The following is a 16,371-nucleotide window of genomic DNA, read 5'->3' on the forward strand; positions in this document are numbered from 1 at the left end:
GCAGAACAAAGCCCAACCCACTAAGCCATACCAGTCTCTCTGGGGGAGCTTTTAACAGGCATAAAAATGCTTCATGTTTAACAATGACTATATGTTATCTTCATAACCAAAAAAGGGTAAAATTACTTTTAATGTTACTTAAATAAGCAGTAAAAATTTAAAAGTTAGCCCTGGCTGGTATGGCTCAGTGGATTAAGCGCCAGCTTGCAAACCTAAGGGTCGCAGGTTCGATTTCCAGTCAGGGCACATACCTCGGTTGCAGGCCAGGTCCTCAGTTAAGGAGGCTCGTAAGAGGCAACTACACACTAATGTGTCTCCACCTCTCTTTCTCTTTCCCTTCCCCTCTCTCTAAAAATAAATAAAACCTTTTTTAAAAAACTGAAAAATTAAATATAATAAAAGATTTCCTACCCGATCCACCTAATTAATCTTATAAAAAATGAGGGAGTATGTTTCAATCCCACTTTATTAAATGGTTGCACTTTACTCAGCAAATACCATATCTTAGGCACAGGAACTGAAGTCAAGATAAAGCCTTGGTTCTGAGTAGCTCTAGTGGGGAGGAGGGGAGCAAGAGACAGAGATGAAATAAAAAGTATAAATGTTACCATAGATAACTTGAATTAGTATAATGGGAAAACAATGTGTACAAGCCTCTAACACAACCATGCAAAGTAACCAGTACACACAATTTTTTTTAAGATCTTCTTTTTTTAGAGAGAGGAAGGGAGGGAGAAAGGGAAAGAAACATCAATGTGTTGTTGTCTTTTGCATGCCCCCAACTGGGGACCTAGCCTACAACCCAGGCATGTGCCCTGACTGGCAATTGAACCAGAGACCCTTTGATTTGCAGGCTGGCAAGCAATCCACTGAGCCACATCAGTCAGGGCTCCAGTACACATAATTTAAAGAGACACCAACCCTTACCTTAAAAGTAGATAACAGGTATTTCATCAAATGGTACTAATTAAATACTGTCTTAATATCATTCAAGAGAATATGCATATGTCTACTTTGCCTGGCTGTGTGAATGGCAGGGTGTTTGTGTATTCACGTGTGCAATGCTGTTGTATGCCTACAAAGATCACTTTCTCAGTAAATAGCTTTTGTCATTGAGACTGTTATATACACCTGAGAAGGTACTGTATGAAGGAAATAACTAAACTTTAGAAAGTGGATAATCCTGGATTCCGAGTCAGTCTCCACTATTAACTAGTTGCATAACCTCTCTGAGCCTATCTTTATTTAAAAAAAAATTATAACCGCTAAATGGATACAGCAAAAAAGGTCAGTTTAATTACCTTTAATTGATTCGTATCCCCATACCTTCCCCTTTCAATAATTCCTTTGGGGCACACAGAGCAATTTTACAAAAACTTACTAGCACTTACTATTGTGTAAGTCCTCAAAACTAGACACTGTCAAGAAAATAAGCAGGTTATAGTTGCTGTCCACACAGAGCTTACAATCCTGAGTGGTTAAGATAAACACAGAAGAAATATGAATGCAATGTTTAGAGATCTCTTATCACTTTGTACATATTTGTGTGGTCATCTATCATTACAATTTAATTTCCTGTAGTATAAGAATTCACACTAAGCACTATACTTGGGATGTAGTGACCATGCAAACATAGGAAGAAAGGTAAGAAGGGAGGAAGTAAGAAGTCCTTAGTGCATCTTACTTCCAAAAAATAGAAAGTTAATTAACTCAAAGTGCTTTTGGGGGAGGGAGGGGTGGCAGGTGGGTAGTGTCAACAGAAGCAGGTAGGCTGGGAACAGAAGGAAGAAGGATCATCTATTTTTTTTTTAAGTTGTACAACATAATGATTTGATATATGTACTGTATTTTTCGGACAATAAGATGCACTCCCCACCCCCACCCCCAATTTGGGAAGAATAATGGTTGTTAATGCTGTTGAGTTCTGTTTATATTTATATTGGTGAAATATTGTTATTTGTTATTAAATATTTTACATTTTTTTGCTTTAAAACTTTTTTCCTATTTTCCTCCTCTAAAACCTAGGTGCGTCTTACGGTCTGAAAAAAACACAGTATATATTGCAAAATGATTACCACAGTAAATTTAGTTAACATCCATCACCTTACAGTTACAATTTTTTTTCTTGTGATGAAAACTTTTAAGATCTACTCTTAGCAACTTTCAAATACACATTATAGATTCTTAATTATAGTCATCATGCTGTACACCAGAATTTATAAGTTTATACCTTTAACAGCATTCACCCATTTTGTCCAGTCCCCCCCCCACCTGACTCTAACAATAACTAATCTATTTTTTCTATGAATTTGGTTTTTATTTTATTTTTTTAAAGATTTTATTTATTTATTTTTAGAGAGGGAAAGGAGGGAGGGAGGGAGGGAGGGAGAGAGAGAGAGAGAGAGAGAGAGGGAGAGAGGGAGAGGGAGGGAGAGAGAGAGAGAGAGGGAGAGAGAGAGAGAGAGAGAGAAGCATCAATGTGCGGTTGCTGGGGGTTATGGCCTGCAACCCAGGAATGTACCCTGGCTGGGAATCGAACCTGCGACACTTTGGTTCCCAGCCCGCGCTCAATCCACTGAGCTACGCCAGCCAGGGATTTTTATTTTATTTTTTATTTTTATTTTTTCAATTATGGTTGACATTTAATATTCTATTAGTTTCAGGTATATAGCATAGTGGTTAGACATGTAACTTATGAAGTGATCCTCCCATAATTCTAGTACCCACCTGACACCACACATAGTTATTACAGAATTACTGACTATATATCCCCAAGATTATTTTGTAACTGCCAATTTGTACTTCTTAATCTCTTCACCTTTTTTACACAGCCCTCCAACATCCCCCTCTTCCACCTGGCAACCATCACTTTGCTTTCTGTATCTATGAGTCTGTTTTTGTTATTTGTTCATTTGTTTTTTATGTTCCACATGTAAGAAGAATCAACTTTTAGCCCTGGCTGGTATAGCTCAGTGGACTAAGCACAAGCCTGAGAACCAAAGGGTCACCTGTTCGATTTCCAGTCTAGTGCACATGCCTGGCTTGTGGGCCAGGCCCCCCAGTACGGGGCACATGAGACTCAACCATACACTGATGTTTCTCTCCGCAGATTCTCTTTCTCCTTCTCCTTCCCTTTCCTTCTCTCTAAAAAATAAATAAATAAAATCTAAAAAAAAAGAAAAATCAACTTTTAAAACACTTTATTTTTCTATTAGTTACATTCAATATTGTTTTGTATTACTTTCACATGTACAGCATAGTGGTTAGACAATCATTTACATTACAAAGTGATTCCCCCCATATTTCAACTACCCAACTGGTACCATACATAGTTATTACAATATTACTGACAATATTCCCTATGCTATATTTTATATCCCTGTAACTACCATTTACTTCTTTTTTTAATAAGTCTGGTTTTTGTGGGGTTTTTTTGATTTATTGATTCTAGAGAGGGAGAGGGAAAAGGAGAGTCCTGTATGTGCCCTAACCAGGGATCAAACACACAGCCACAATGCATTAGGACAATGCTCTAACCAACTGAGCTACCCCATCCAGCCAGGGTTCAATCTGTACTTCTTAATCCCTTCACATTTTTCACCCAGCCACCCAACACCCCTCCTCTTTAGCAACCATCAGTGTATTCTCTGTATCTATAGGTTAATTTCTGTTTTGACTGTTCATATATTTTGTTCTTTAGATTCCAAACGTAAATGAAATCATATGGTATTCTTTCCCTGACTGACTTATTTCACTGAGCATGATACCCTCTAGATCCATCCATGTGTCATCCCAAATGTAAGATTTCATTTTTTATGGCTGAGTAATATCCATTGTATATAGGTACCAAATTTAGTTTTATTTAGTTTTAGAGAGAGGGAAAGGGAAGGAGTAAGAGACGGAGAGAAACAGTGATGTGTGAGAGAGATACATCAGCTATGTCTTGCACGCCCCCAGCTGGGGACCTGGCCCACAACCCAGGCATGTGCCCTAACTGAAATCAAACCAGCGACCTTTCAGTTCTCAGGTCGGCACTCAATCCACTGAACCACACCAGCCAGGGATATACCACAGCTTTTTTATCCACTATCTCTTCATGGGCCCTAGCATTGCTTCCACATCTTGGCTAGTGTAAATACTGTTGCAATAAACAGAAAGGAGCATATATTCTTTCAAATTAGACTTTGGGTTTCTTCAGACAGATACCCAGAAATGGAATTGCTGGATCATAAAGCAGTTTCACTTGATTTTTTGAGGAACTTCCATTTTGCTTTCCATAGTGGCTGCACCAATCTGTATTCCCACCAACAGTACATGAAGGTTCCCTTTTTTCCACTTCCTCACCAGCCCTTGTTTGCTGACATATGATAGCCATCTAACAGGTGTGAGGTGGTATCTCATTGTGGTTTTAATTTGCATTTCTGTGACAATTACTTATGTTGAGCATCTTTCCATGTCTATGGGCCATCTGTATGTCCTCCTTGGAGAACTATCTATTCTTGTATTCTGCCCACTTAATTGGTTTTTGTTTGTTTGTTATTGGTTGTATGAGTTCTTTATAAATTTTGGATATTTATTTTAACCCCTTACCAGATGTATCAAGGGCAAGTACCCACTCCCATTCACTAGGTTGCCTTTTTGATGTGTTGATGGTTTCCTTTACTATGCAAAACCTTTTTAGCTTGATTTAGTCCCATTTGTTTTTCTTTTTCCCTAGCCCAAGTAAATATATGAGGAAAAATATTCCTAAGAGAAATACCAGAGATTTTTTTGCCTATGTTTTCTTTCAGGAATTTCATGGTTTAAAGTCTTAAATTTAAGTCTTTAATCCATTTTGAGCTTATTCTTGTGTCATGTAAGGTGGCCTAGTTTCTTTTCTTTTTCTTTTGCCATGTATTTTTCCAGTTTTCCCAACATCATTTATTGAATAGACTATCTTTACCCCATCACATGTTCTTGCCTACTTTGTCACAGATTAATTAAACATATAAGCATTGTTTTATTTCTGGCTTCACTATTCTGTTCCATTGATCTATATGTCTGTTATGTGTCTGTTTTTATGCCACTAATATGCTGTCTTTTTATTATAGTCTTGTAGTATAGTTTGATGTCAGTTAGTATGCTACCTCCAACTTTGTTCTTCTCTCTCCAGATTGCTGAGGCTCTTTGGGGCATTTTGCAGTTCCATAGAAATTTTTAGATTATTTCAAGTTCTGTGAAAAAAGCAACTAGCATTTTGACAGGAATTATGTTGAATCTATAAGGTCTGCTTGGCTAAAGTCCAACCATTGTTAATATAATGAGAACAGTTTGCATGACACTTCTGGCAGGACTAGAATGAACATGCATGAGACAACTTCACTGTACTAGTCAGTGTGGGCAGTAGACACCACTAAGTGAGCATATATACTGTGTGGCCGTGGCATTCAAATTGACTGAGCAAGTAGAGCAATGAATCTGCATCAAATTTTTCATTAAGCCTGAATATTCCTCCACAGAAACTATTCATATGATTCAGAAAGCCATAGCTATGGGCACCTGGTGATTGGTAGCTTCATAAAAACAATGTGCCCGCTAATGCAGCACATCTCATGAAGAGTTTCTGGTGAAACATCAAATCACCCACGTGACTCAGCCCCCTTACAACCCTAATTTGGCACCCTGCAAATTCTGCCTTTTCCCAAAACTAAAATCACCTTTGAAAGGGTAGAGATTTCAGACTGTCGATGATATTCAGAAATATATGACAGAGCAGCTGATGGGGTTTGGAAGAACTGTGAAAGGTCCCAAAGAGCCTACTTTGAAGGGGACTGAGGCCCTGGGCTGGTGCGACTCAGTGGATTCAGTGCTAGCCCGAGAACCAAAGGGTCACCAGATCAATTCCCAATCAGAGCACACACCTGGGTTGCGGGCCAGGTTCCCCAGTGGGGGATGCATGAGAGGCAACCACACATCAGTGTTTCACTCCCTCTTTCTCCCTCCTACCCCATCTCAAAGAATAGATAGATAGATAGATAGATAGATAGGAAAAAATGAAGGGGACAGAGGCATCATTGTCCTGTATACAATGTTTCTTCTATCTTCTTCAATAAATGTTCCTATTTTTCATATTACATGGCTGGATACTCTGGACACCTGGTATAATTGTTCTTAGTATTTTCATGATGTCAGTTATTACTTCTCTTTCTTTTTCTTTTTATTTATTTGTGTCCTCTCTTTTTTCTTGATGACTCTGGTTCAACATTTATCAATTTTATATTTTCATAGAACCAGCTCTTGGCTTCACTGATACTTAGTATTATTTTAGACTTTATTTTATTTCTGCTCTGACCTGTAATTTTTATTTATTTTTTAGAGAGAGGGGAAGAAAGGGAGAGAAACACCAATGTGAAAGAGAAACATCAATCAGTTGTCTTTCATATGCACCCCAACTGGGAATCAAACCCTCAACCTAGGCATGTGCCCTGACCAGGAATCAAACTGGCAAACTTTTTGTATGAGGAATATTGCCCAACCTAGTCACACCAGTCAGGACTCTGCTCTGATCTTCACTATTTCTTCCTTCTACTCACCTTGGGTTTTGTTTTCCTTTTTCTAGTTCCTTATACGTAGGGTTACATTACTTATTTGAGTTTTTCTTTTTTGAGGTAGCCTACTATTGCTATGAATTTCCCTCTTAGGACTGATGTCCATGTACCACAGATTTAGGGTTGGTATGTTTTCATTTTTCTTTAACATATTTTATTGATTATGCTACTACAGTTGTACCATTTTTTAATCCCCTTTATTCCCCTCCACCCTACACACCCCCACTTTCATTCCCTCCCTTAGTTCATGTCCATGGGTTGTACATATAAGTTCTTTGGTTTTTCCATTTCCCATACTATTCTTAAATTCCTCCTATATTATACCTGCCATTTATGATTCTTACTCCCTATACCTTTTCCCTCCTTGTCCCCCATCCACCTCCCCACTGATAAACTCCATACTATCTCCATCTGTGTGATTCTGTTCCTCTTCCAGTTGTTTGCTTTGTTTTTGTTTTAGGTTCAGTTGTTGATAGTTGTAGTTTGTTGTCATTTTACTGCTCATGTTTTTGATGATCTTATTTTTCTTAGCTAAATCCCTTTGACATTACATATAAGGACTTGGTGATGATGAACTCCTTTAAGTTGACCTTACCTAGGAAGCACTTTATCTGCCCTTCCATTCTAAATGATAGCTTTGCTGCATAATCTTGGATGTAGGTCTTTGCCTTTCATGACTTTGAATACTTCTTTCCAGCCCCTTCTTGCCTATAAGGTTTCTTTCGAGAAATCAGCTGACAGTCTTATGGGCACTCCTTTGTATGTAACTGTCACCTTTTTCTCTTGCTGCTTTTAAGATTTTCTACTTACCTTTCATCTTGGGTAACTTAATTATATGTCTTGGTGTGTTTCTTCTTAGATCCAATTTCTTTGGGACTCTCTAAGCTTCCTGGACTTCCTGGAAGTCTATTTCCTTCGCTGGAATGGGGAAGTTTTCCTTCATTATTTGTTCAAATAAATTTTCAACTTCTTGCTCTTCCTCTTCTCCTTCTGGCACCCCTATGATTCAGACGTTGGAATGTTTAAAGATGTCCTGCGGGTTCCTAAGCCTCTCCTCATTTTTTGGAATTCTTTCTTCATTCTGTTCTGAATGAATGTTTCTTTCTTCCTTCTGGTCCAAATCATTGATTTGAGTCCCGGTTTCCTTCCATAACTGTTGATTCCCTGTACATTTTGCTTTGCATAGCTTTCACTTCTTCCTCTATTTTGCGACTATACTCAATCATTTCTGTGAGCATCCTGATTACCAGTGTTTTGAATTGCACATCTGGTACACTGGCTATCTCTTCATAGCTTAGTTCTTTTTTGCTTTTGAGTTTTGATCTGTTCTCTCATTTGGGCCATACTTCTTTGTCTAGGTACACCTGTTATGTAGTAAAGGACAGAGACTTAGGTATTCACCTAAGTGAGTGGGTGGCAAGGCAACCCACATAGCTGGTTTGTGGTGCTGTATGTGAAGGAGGGGCCTGAGAGGGAACAATGCCACTTGCTCTACTCTCGCTGGCCTTCAGTCACTTCCCCCACTACCCACAAGCATACTGGGCCCTTCTGGTGCTGATTCCCAGGTGGGTGGGTTTGTGTATGTTCTAGGACCCTTTGGGTCTCTCCAATGAACTCTCCTGTGAGGCTGGCACTTTCTCCCACTGCTGGAATCCCCAGTTTTTTTTCAGTCAGGGTCTTTGAGGTTTTATTTCCCACACTGAAACCCTGGGTTGTGCAGTCTGTCTTGCTCCCCGGTTGTTCCTCCCGGCTTATCCACACTCAAATGTGGGACTGCCTGCCTGGTCCTTCAGCTGCCACCTTGCCACAAGTCCTCTCCATCACAGCTGCCCATCTCCACTTCCCCTACCAGTCTGGATGAATATTTCTTCTTTAACTCCTTGGTTGTTGGACTTCCATACAGTTCAATTTTCTGGCAGTTCTAGTTATTTTTTGTTTCTAAATTTGTTGTTGTCTTTTTGGTTGTGCGAGAAGGCAAAGCGTATCTACCTACACCTCGATCTTTGCCAGAAGTCCTGTGTTTTCATTTTTGTCTCAACATAGCTCCTGATTTCTTTCTTGATTTCATTAACTTATTATATAGTAACATGTTATTTAAGCTCCATGTGCTTGTGTACTTCTCAATTTATTTTTTTTTTTTTTTTGTAGCTAGGTTCCCTTTGCACTCCATTGTGGTGAAATAAGATGCTTCATATAATTTCAGTCTTCTCAAATTTACTGAGACTAGTTTTGTGGCCTAACAAGTGGTCTCTCCTAGAAAATGATCCCTGTACACTGTAAGAAAAGTATATTCTGTTGCTCTGGGGTGAAATGCTCTAAAAATATCAATTAAATCCATCTGTTCTAATGTCTCATTTGAGGATACTGATTCACTCTGGATTTTCTGTCTGGAAGATCTACTGATGTCAATGGGTGTTAAAGTACCCTACTATGACTGTATTACTGTCGATCTCTCCCTTTATGTCTATCAGTATTTGCTTATATATTTTTGTGCTCCTATGTTGCATGCATAAATGTTTACCAGAGTTATATCCTCTTGCTGGACTGATCCCTTTATCATTATGAAATGTTCTTCTTTCATATAGTGAAAGAAGAACATGAATAATGTTCTTATTATAGACTTTGTTTTAAAGTCCATATGTCTGATATAAGTATTGCTACCCCAGCTTTTTTTTATTTGTTGCTGTTTGCATGAAATATCTTTCCCATACCTTTAGTTTCAGTCTTTGTGTGTCTTTCCATCTGAAGTCTCTTGTAGACAGTATATATGTGGGTTTTGTTTTCCTATCCATCCAGTTAGCTTGTGTCTCTTGATTATAGCATTTAATCCATTTACATTTAAAGTGATTATTAGCTTCCGGTCAAGATGGCAGAAAGGTAAATGCGGTACTTACATCTTCCCACAACCACATCTAAAATACAACTAAACTACGAATGACCGTCATTCAGAACCACCTAACATCCAGCTGTACAGCAATCCTACAACTAAGGATATAAAGATGGAGCCACCTAGACACTGGTAGGAGGGGCAGAGACACAGAGCAGGCTGGTCCTATACACATATGTAGCAGATAAAAGTCAGGAGGGATATCTCCTCTGTAGAGGTCCAACCTGAGTAAAGGGTTCCAGTTTCACACAAGGCCACCAACCCAGAGTTCCAGTGTCAAAAAATCCTCAAAACTTCTGCCTGTAAAAACCAGCAGGGATTGTGGTTGAGAGAAATGGAGGGCTTCTAGAGTCCCAGGCAGTTCCTCTTAAAGGGACCGAAGTACAGACTTACTTGAATTCATTTCCTGAGTTCATTCCCTGAGGCAGCAGCTGGGAAGGCACCATGGACACATTGGGAGGAAATGAAGTGCCTGGCATCAGGACAAGAGCTGGAAGGACAGCTTTATCCCAGACAGAAGTGCTGGCAGATGCCATTTGTTCCTTTGATGAGCTCTACCCCCAAAAAGCTGTCAGGTGAGCACCACATCTGAGACTCTATCAACCTGGCTATCACTGTTCACCCACCCTGGTGAATCCCTGAAACCCTGCCCCACCAACTTGCAGGCCCACTCAGGCTGCTTCCAGTGGCTTTTTCATACAAATAGCCTGTCTTGGTTCATATTTCAGACTCTCCTAAGATCTCTTAAAAAAGAGGTACAGGGCATGCTGAGGCCTGTACCTCTTAGTAAGGTGGCTCCAGGCCCAGCACTAGAGGCAGTCACCCTCGGTTCACAGCCTAGCCTCTCCTGGGCACCTCCAAGCCCAGAACAAGGAGCAACCACCTGTAGACTGCTTTGTAGCTCATGTTGGGTGGTCCCAGGCAGAACACAGGTGGTAGCTGACCTTGGCCAGCACCTCCAGGGAGGCCCCAAACCCAGTGCACCAGGTAGATGGCTTCAGACTACAAAGAAGCACTACCCAACCACCCCACAAGCAACACACTCAATAAGCGGATTTAGCAGGCACCAGAGCCCCACTGAAGTAAGTCCTGTTCCATGGAGTGGTCCCCTACATAGGTGATCCTCCCCAGTGGTCACAGGCATTCCTTGAAGCCAACTGACCTAGGGGTAAATCCCTCCCACTGACATTCCAACACCAATCAAGGTTCAGCTACAACAGAAGAATATACACAGTCCACATTGCAGGGAGAAGGGGAACACACCTGGAGTTCCCAGCTTGGGAGAATAGGAAGGTGTGCCACTGGACCCTACAGGACACATAATGCATTAGGCCACACTACCAAGCCCAGGACATAGCAGCTCTACCTAATACACAGAAACAAACACAAGGAGGCTGACAAAATGAGGAGATGGAGAAACTTGTTCCAAATGAAAGAACAGAACAAAAATCCCAGAAAGAGAACTAAACAAAATGGAGATAAATAATCACTAGATGCAGAGTTCAAAATAGTGGCTATATGGATGCACAATGAACTTAAGGGAAAAACAGAACTTCAACAGCACAAAAAAGGACATAGAAAACATAAAAACAACAGACAGAAATAAAGGATATACTAATTGAAGTTAGGAATAATTTACAGGAAATCAACAGTAGTATAGTTTAAGCCAAGAATCTAAACAGTGATCTGGAATATAAGAAAGCAAAAAACACCCAATCAGAACAGAAAGAAAAAAAAAAATGAGTGGTAGTGTAAGAAGTCTCAGAATAACTTCAAGCATACCAACATTTGCATCATAGGGGTGCCAGAAGAAGAATAGAGAGCAAGAAATTAAAAACCTGTAAGAAAATAACAGAAAACTCCCATGCCTCATGAAGGAAACAGACATACAGGTCCAGGAAGCACAGAGTCCCAAACAAGATAAACCCAAAGAGGCCCACACCAAGACACATATAATTAAAATGCAAATGGTTAAAGACAGTGAGAATCTTCAGCCATAGCCAGGTAAGTTCAGTTGGTTAGAGTATCATCCTGTACACCAAGGTTGTGGGTTCAATCCCTGGGTCTGGGCACATACAGGAATCAACCAATAAATGCATAAATAAGCAGAACAAGAAATCAATTTTTCTCTTTCCCTTTCGAAAATCAATATTTTTAATTTAAAAGAGAATCTTCAAAGCCACACAAGAGAAGCAGTTAGTTACCTAGAAAGAAGCTCCCATAAGACTGTCAGCTGATTTCTCAACCAAAACTTTACAGGCTAGAAGAGATTGACTTGAAATATTCAAAGTGATGAAAAGCAAAGTCCTACAACCAAGATTACTCCACCCAGCAACACTATCACTTAAAATTGAAGAAATAAAGAGCTTCCCAGACAACAAAAACATAAAGGACTACATCACTACCAAACCAATATTACATGAAATGTTAAAGGGTCTTATTTAAAAAGAACCCTGGCTGGTGTGGCTCAGTGGTTGAAGCCAGCCTGCAAATCAAAGGGTCGCCGGTTTGCCTCCCAGTTGAGAGCACATGTCTAGGTTGCGAGCCAGGTTCCCAGTAGGGGGTGCACAAGAGGCAACCACACACTGATGTTTCTCTTCCTCTTTTTCTCCCTTCCCCTCTGTCTAAAAATAAATAAAATCTTTTTTTAAAAAATTAAAAATTAAGAGTGACTCCCCCAGAGCAAAATTTACCCCAGCAGGATATGGTACCTTTCAAGAACTACCTTTGAATGTGCTGCTTGAGGAGGTAATCATCTCCCTACATGATTTTTTAACAAGTTTCAAGCAATATCATTTGATTTTACTGTTTTTCTTATTCAACTGACTAAAATGATGCATACGATTATAAAACATTTTAGAGACATCCTTCCTTGACTCACCCAGGAGACCCAGGCTTAAGGGTTTTCAAAATCTGAGGCTGAAAACACTTCTTTCCAACTTATGCTTTAAGGAGAAGCATTTTCCAGTAAATTATATCCTTTTTAATGTTTTAATTGATGTGGGGGGGCAGATGGAGAGGCAGAGAGGGAGCGAGAGAGAGAAATACCAATTTGTTATTCCACTTATTTATGTATTCATTGACCAGGGATCAAATATGCAACCGTGGCATATCAGAACAATGCTCTAACCAGGTCTTCAACCCCCGGGACAATAGCGATCCTGTGGCCTGTTAGGAACATGGCCACACAACAGGAAGTGAGCAGCACAGCAGGATAGCAAGTGAAGAGAGAAGCCTCCCAGGCCTGGGCTGCACCTCCTTTCCCCATGCCCTCCCCCCACCATGGAAAAATTGTCTTCCACTAAAGCAGTCCCTGATCCTGATGTCAAAAGGTTGGGGACCATGGCTCTAACCAACTGAGCAACTCCAGCCAGGGCAAATTATATACTATTTTTTTCAAAAATCAACACCTGCCCTGGCTGGTATGGCTCAGTGGATTGAGTGCTGGCCTGCAAACCAAAGGGTTGCTGGTTCAATTCCTAGTCAGAGTGCATGCCTAGGTTGTGGGCCAGGTCCCTGGATGGAGGCACACAAGAGGCAACCACACATTGATGTTTCTCTCCCTCTCTTTCTCTCTCCCTTCCCCTTTCTCAAAAATAAGTAAAATCTTTTTAGAAATAAATAAAAATCAACACCTTAATGTTTTAATGATATTAGCTGATTTAAAATAAAAACAGTATAAACCTAAAATTCTGCCAGAATGATGCTCAGCTTCAGAAGTACGCAAACTACAGGCTATGGCCCTTTTTTGTACACCTGCAAACTAAGAATGGCTTTCACATTTTTAAAGTATTGTAAAAACAACAACAAAGAATATTGGCCAGAGTATGTGGACAAGAATACCTAAAATATTTACTATCTATCCCCTGACAGAAAAGTTTGCCACCTCCCACTCTACTTCATAATGAAATTTTGAGTCTTTCACTAAACTAAATACCTTAATACCTCTAAATTTACATGTAAGGTAATTTATGTAACTTCTCTCTCCACTCCCCTGTCCAGTAGTCTCTTTACTAGCCACTCTCGTCGCATACAAGTGCTTAGAAAAATATTACACAATATACTGGGTTGGTTAAAAAAAAAACAAAGAACTAGAAGCTGAGTGTATCTTTTGTTCAGTAACAAGCATTATAGTAGCACAAGCATTTTTCCAACTAGTTTAAATTCCACAATGGATTAGTAAATTGAGCCTATGAATGGTTAGTAAATTGGGCCTACGCTGACCAGAACCCATGGCTCATTCCAACTTCTCCATCTGCATACATCCAATATAGCCGGAGGAGAAAAGACTAAAAATTGTCAATGCTAAATCAATAGATTAATAATAGGCTGGAATAATATTCATCTAATGTCTATGACAAAGACAGAACAGGTGTGAAACATTTTATGGATTTGACAGTTCAGTTCTTCACCACTTATACCACATGAAAGTCACATTTAAGACTTTCAGCAATAAAAATAGTAAAAAAAAAAAGAGAGAGAGAGAGACAACACCTATGCTCAAACGTCAAGAGTAAAAGAGATTGTGTGACCTAACAACACTACGGAAGTATTCAGAAATTCTGGAAAGTCCTGTGTTGGCCAAAAAGTATGTTACATTTTTTCCATAAAATAAAGACATACTTTTTGTTTTCACCAATAACTTTACTGATTTGGATATGTTGAGTACGTCAGTTATCTCCCACTATTAGCTTCTACTGGGTAGAGGCCAGGGGTGCTGTTAAACATCTTCCAACAATTGGAAGCCCACAGGGGGCTTCCAATGCATGATAGCCCCACAGCAAAGAATTATTTGGCCAGAATGTCAATAGTACCAAGAAACTTCGCAAACCACTTTCGACACATTCCATCAATCACAGCACTTTCTCCATACAATGCACAAATCTTTTTTGTGTTTCAATTGTGTTTTTACCTTTCTTTAAATAATACAGCAGAACAAGCTAAATGTTACATATTTTCTTCCATCTTCAATATTAAAATGGCTGCACAAAAATTCACAATTTTGATAAGTTTTTTTAAATGCACAATGACATGACAGCTGTCATTCATAATACAATCTAACAAAATTGTTTCAAGTAAAGTTAAAGACAACTAAGCACTACTAGAGCCATTGTACAGAAAAAACATTAACAGACTTTTTGGCCAACCCAATAGTATGAATCTATCAGACTAATACATAAGAAAGAACTGATTTTTTCCTTTCAGCAGAACCAGTAGTATGTGATACAAAGCACAGAGTACTAAAAGTTATCTTCCAAGACAAGCAACACAAGAGTAAAACACCCCTCTCCCTATGCTAACATGGAAAAGTTAGAAGCCTCCTTTTCCTGAAACTATCAACATCTGAAAAATCATTTTCACTCAAAACTCCAAGTCCTCTTTATTCTTCCCAAATTCTTAAACATTCTGCAGAAGAAATAAAAATTCAATACACATACTTTAAAGAGATGAAAGGGTAAGAATTAAGGAAAGATCTTATTTGGACTACCTTCCAGAGACTCAAAAGTTTCATCAAAGTTTTTAAGAAAAAGTCTCTAACCAATACAATTTTGATACACTGCATACAAATGTCTCATATGAGAAACTAATTAGAAATGTAAATATGTTTTCTATTCTAAGAGAACTGTTTTAGTCCTAACTGTAAATCCATAAAATGTAAACCTACAAACTTCAGATTTTGAATACATATTTTTAAAAATATGCCAATGCATTTAAAGTTTCCTTACATGCCTAACTTTCTATAATAGTTTTATTACAATTTCTAATAATGAAATGAGCATTGCAACACCAATATAATCAATATAAAAATACATCATTAATTACAACATCAACAATTTAATGTAAGAAAACATGGCTCTGAAACCACGCACTACAAGATTGTTAATTCACACACAGGACTTATTAAGCATTTACATAGCACATTTATATTTGCCAGGTGCTTCATGATCGTTATTACTTGTTTCTTACCTGAAACAATCCTTTAAGAACTTTTCAGAAGAGGAACCTTGGACCAGAATGTAACCAATTTTAGTTTGGAAGAAATAACACCATTTTCTTACAATATGCCAGATCCTTCTAATCACTTTTCATATGTAGTGTAAATTTTGCACAGTAAGTTATTAATTAATAATGTGAAAAATATCAAGAAAATACCGCACTGAATTCTCCAGAACAAATCGTTAGACTGCTTAAAAATTTTTCAATACTTGAGACTCACAACCATATTTTGTTATGTAGACACAACTATAAAGAAGTAAAATTCTCCCAAATGCCAAACATAAAAAGGCTAAATATAATGGTGTTATTTTTCAACCTTGCTTTAAAAAAATTTTAATAGGTAATCAAAGAAACTCATTAAACAAGCTTAGAGTCAGGTGCTGAAATAGGGAGACGGGTCCGTTACACAAACTATTGTAGAACTCAGATAAAGCAGTCTATGTAAGGAGGAAGTTCTGAAACAAGTCAGTATCTGCTACTTAGAATGGCTCAATCAATACGTCTCTTCCAAGATAATGGTTCTAACCAAAATTTTTGGTTTAATCAGTGCACATCTAAGCACCAGTAGGATAACATCCAATGTTTTGATGATAAAAACGAGCCAGGGCTAGACGTGGAGGAAAGTTCCTTGTTTGGCCCATTTACACATCGTTGTTTCTTTTATCTTGGTGTTACATCTTAAGAAGGGAAAAAAAAAAAAAAAACACTAGAATGCCATTTGCCTGCAGATTGGGCCTGACCCCAGGTCTCAATCAGAGCCCCTAAAGCAATTAAGTTCCGTAGTCAAGAGTTCTACTCCTCATTCAACTAACAGCCCTAGCCCGTGACTCAAATACTCTTCCTCATCCCCCGCCTGTCTTCCGAGGCCAATTCCATGACCGACATCCCTATGCCCCTTAC

At 38.8% G+C, this 16,371-nt stretch overlaps 1 protein-coding gene across 2 annotated transcripts in view; it reads right to left on the minus strand.

Annotated features, from left to right (window-relative positions):
- CBL (Cbl proto-oncogene) overlaps positions 1-16,371 on the minus strand; it is a 120,455-nt gene that overhangs the window by 103,152 nt on the left and 932 nt on the right. The gene's annotated exons all lie outside the window — the stretch shown is intronic.

Source organism: Phyllostomus discolor, chromosome 6 (assembly GCF_004126475.2).
Source record: "Phyllostomus discolor isolate MPI-MPIP mPhyDis1 chromosome 6, mPhyDis1.pri.v3, whole genome shotgun sequence".
In the NCBI taxonomy this organism is placed as follows: domain Eukaryota; kingdom Metazoa; phylum Chordata; class Mammalia; order Chiroptera; family Phyllostomidae; genus Phyllostomus; species Phyllostomus discolor.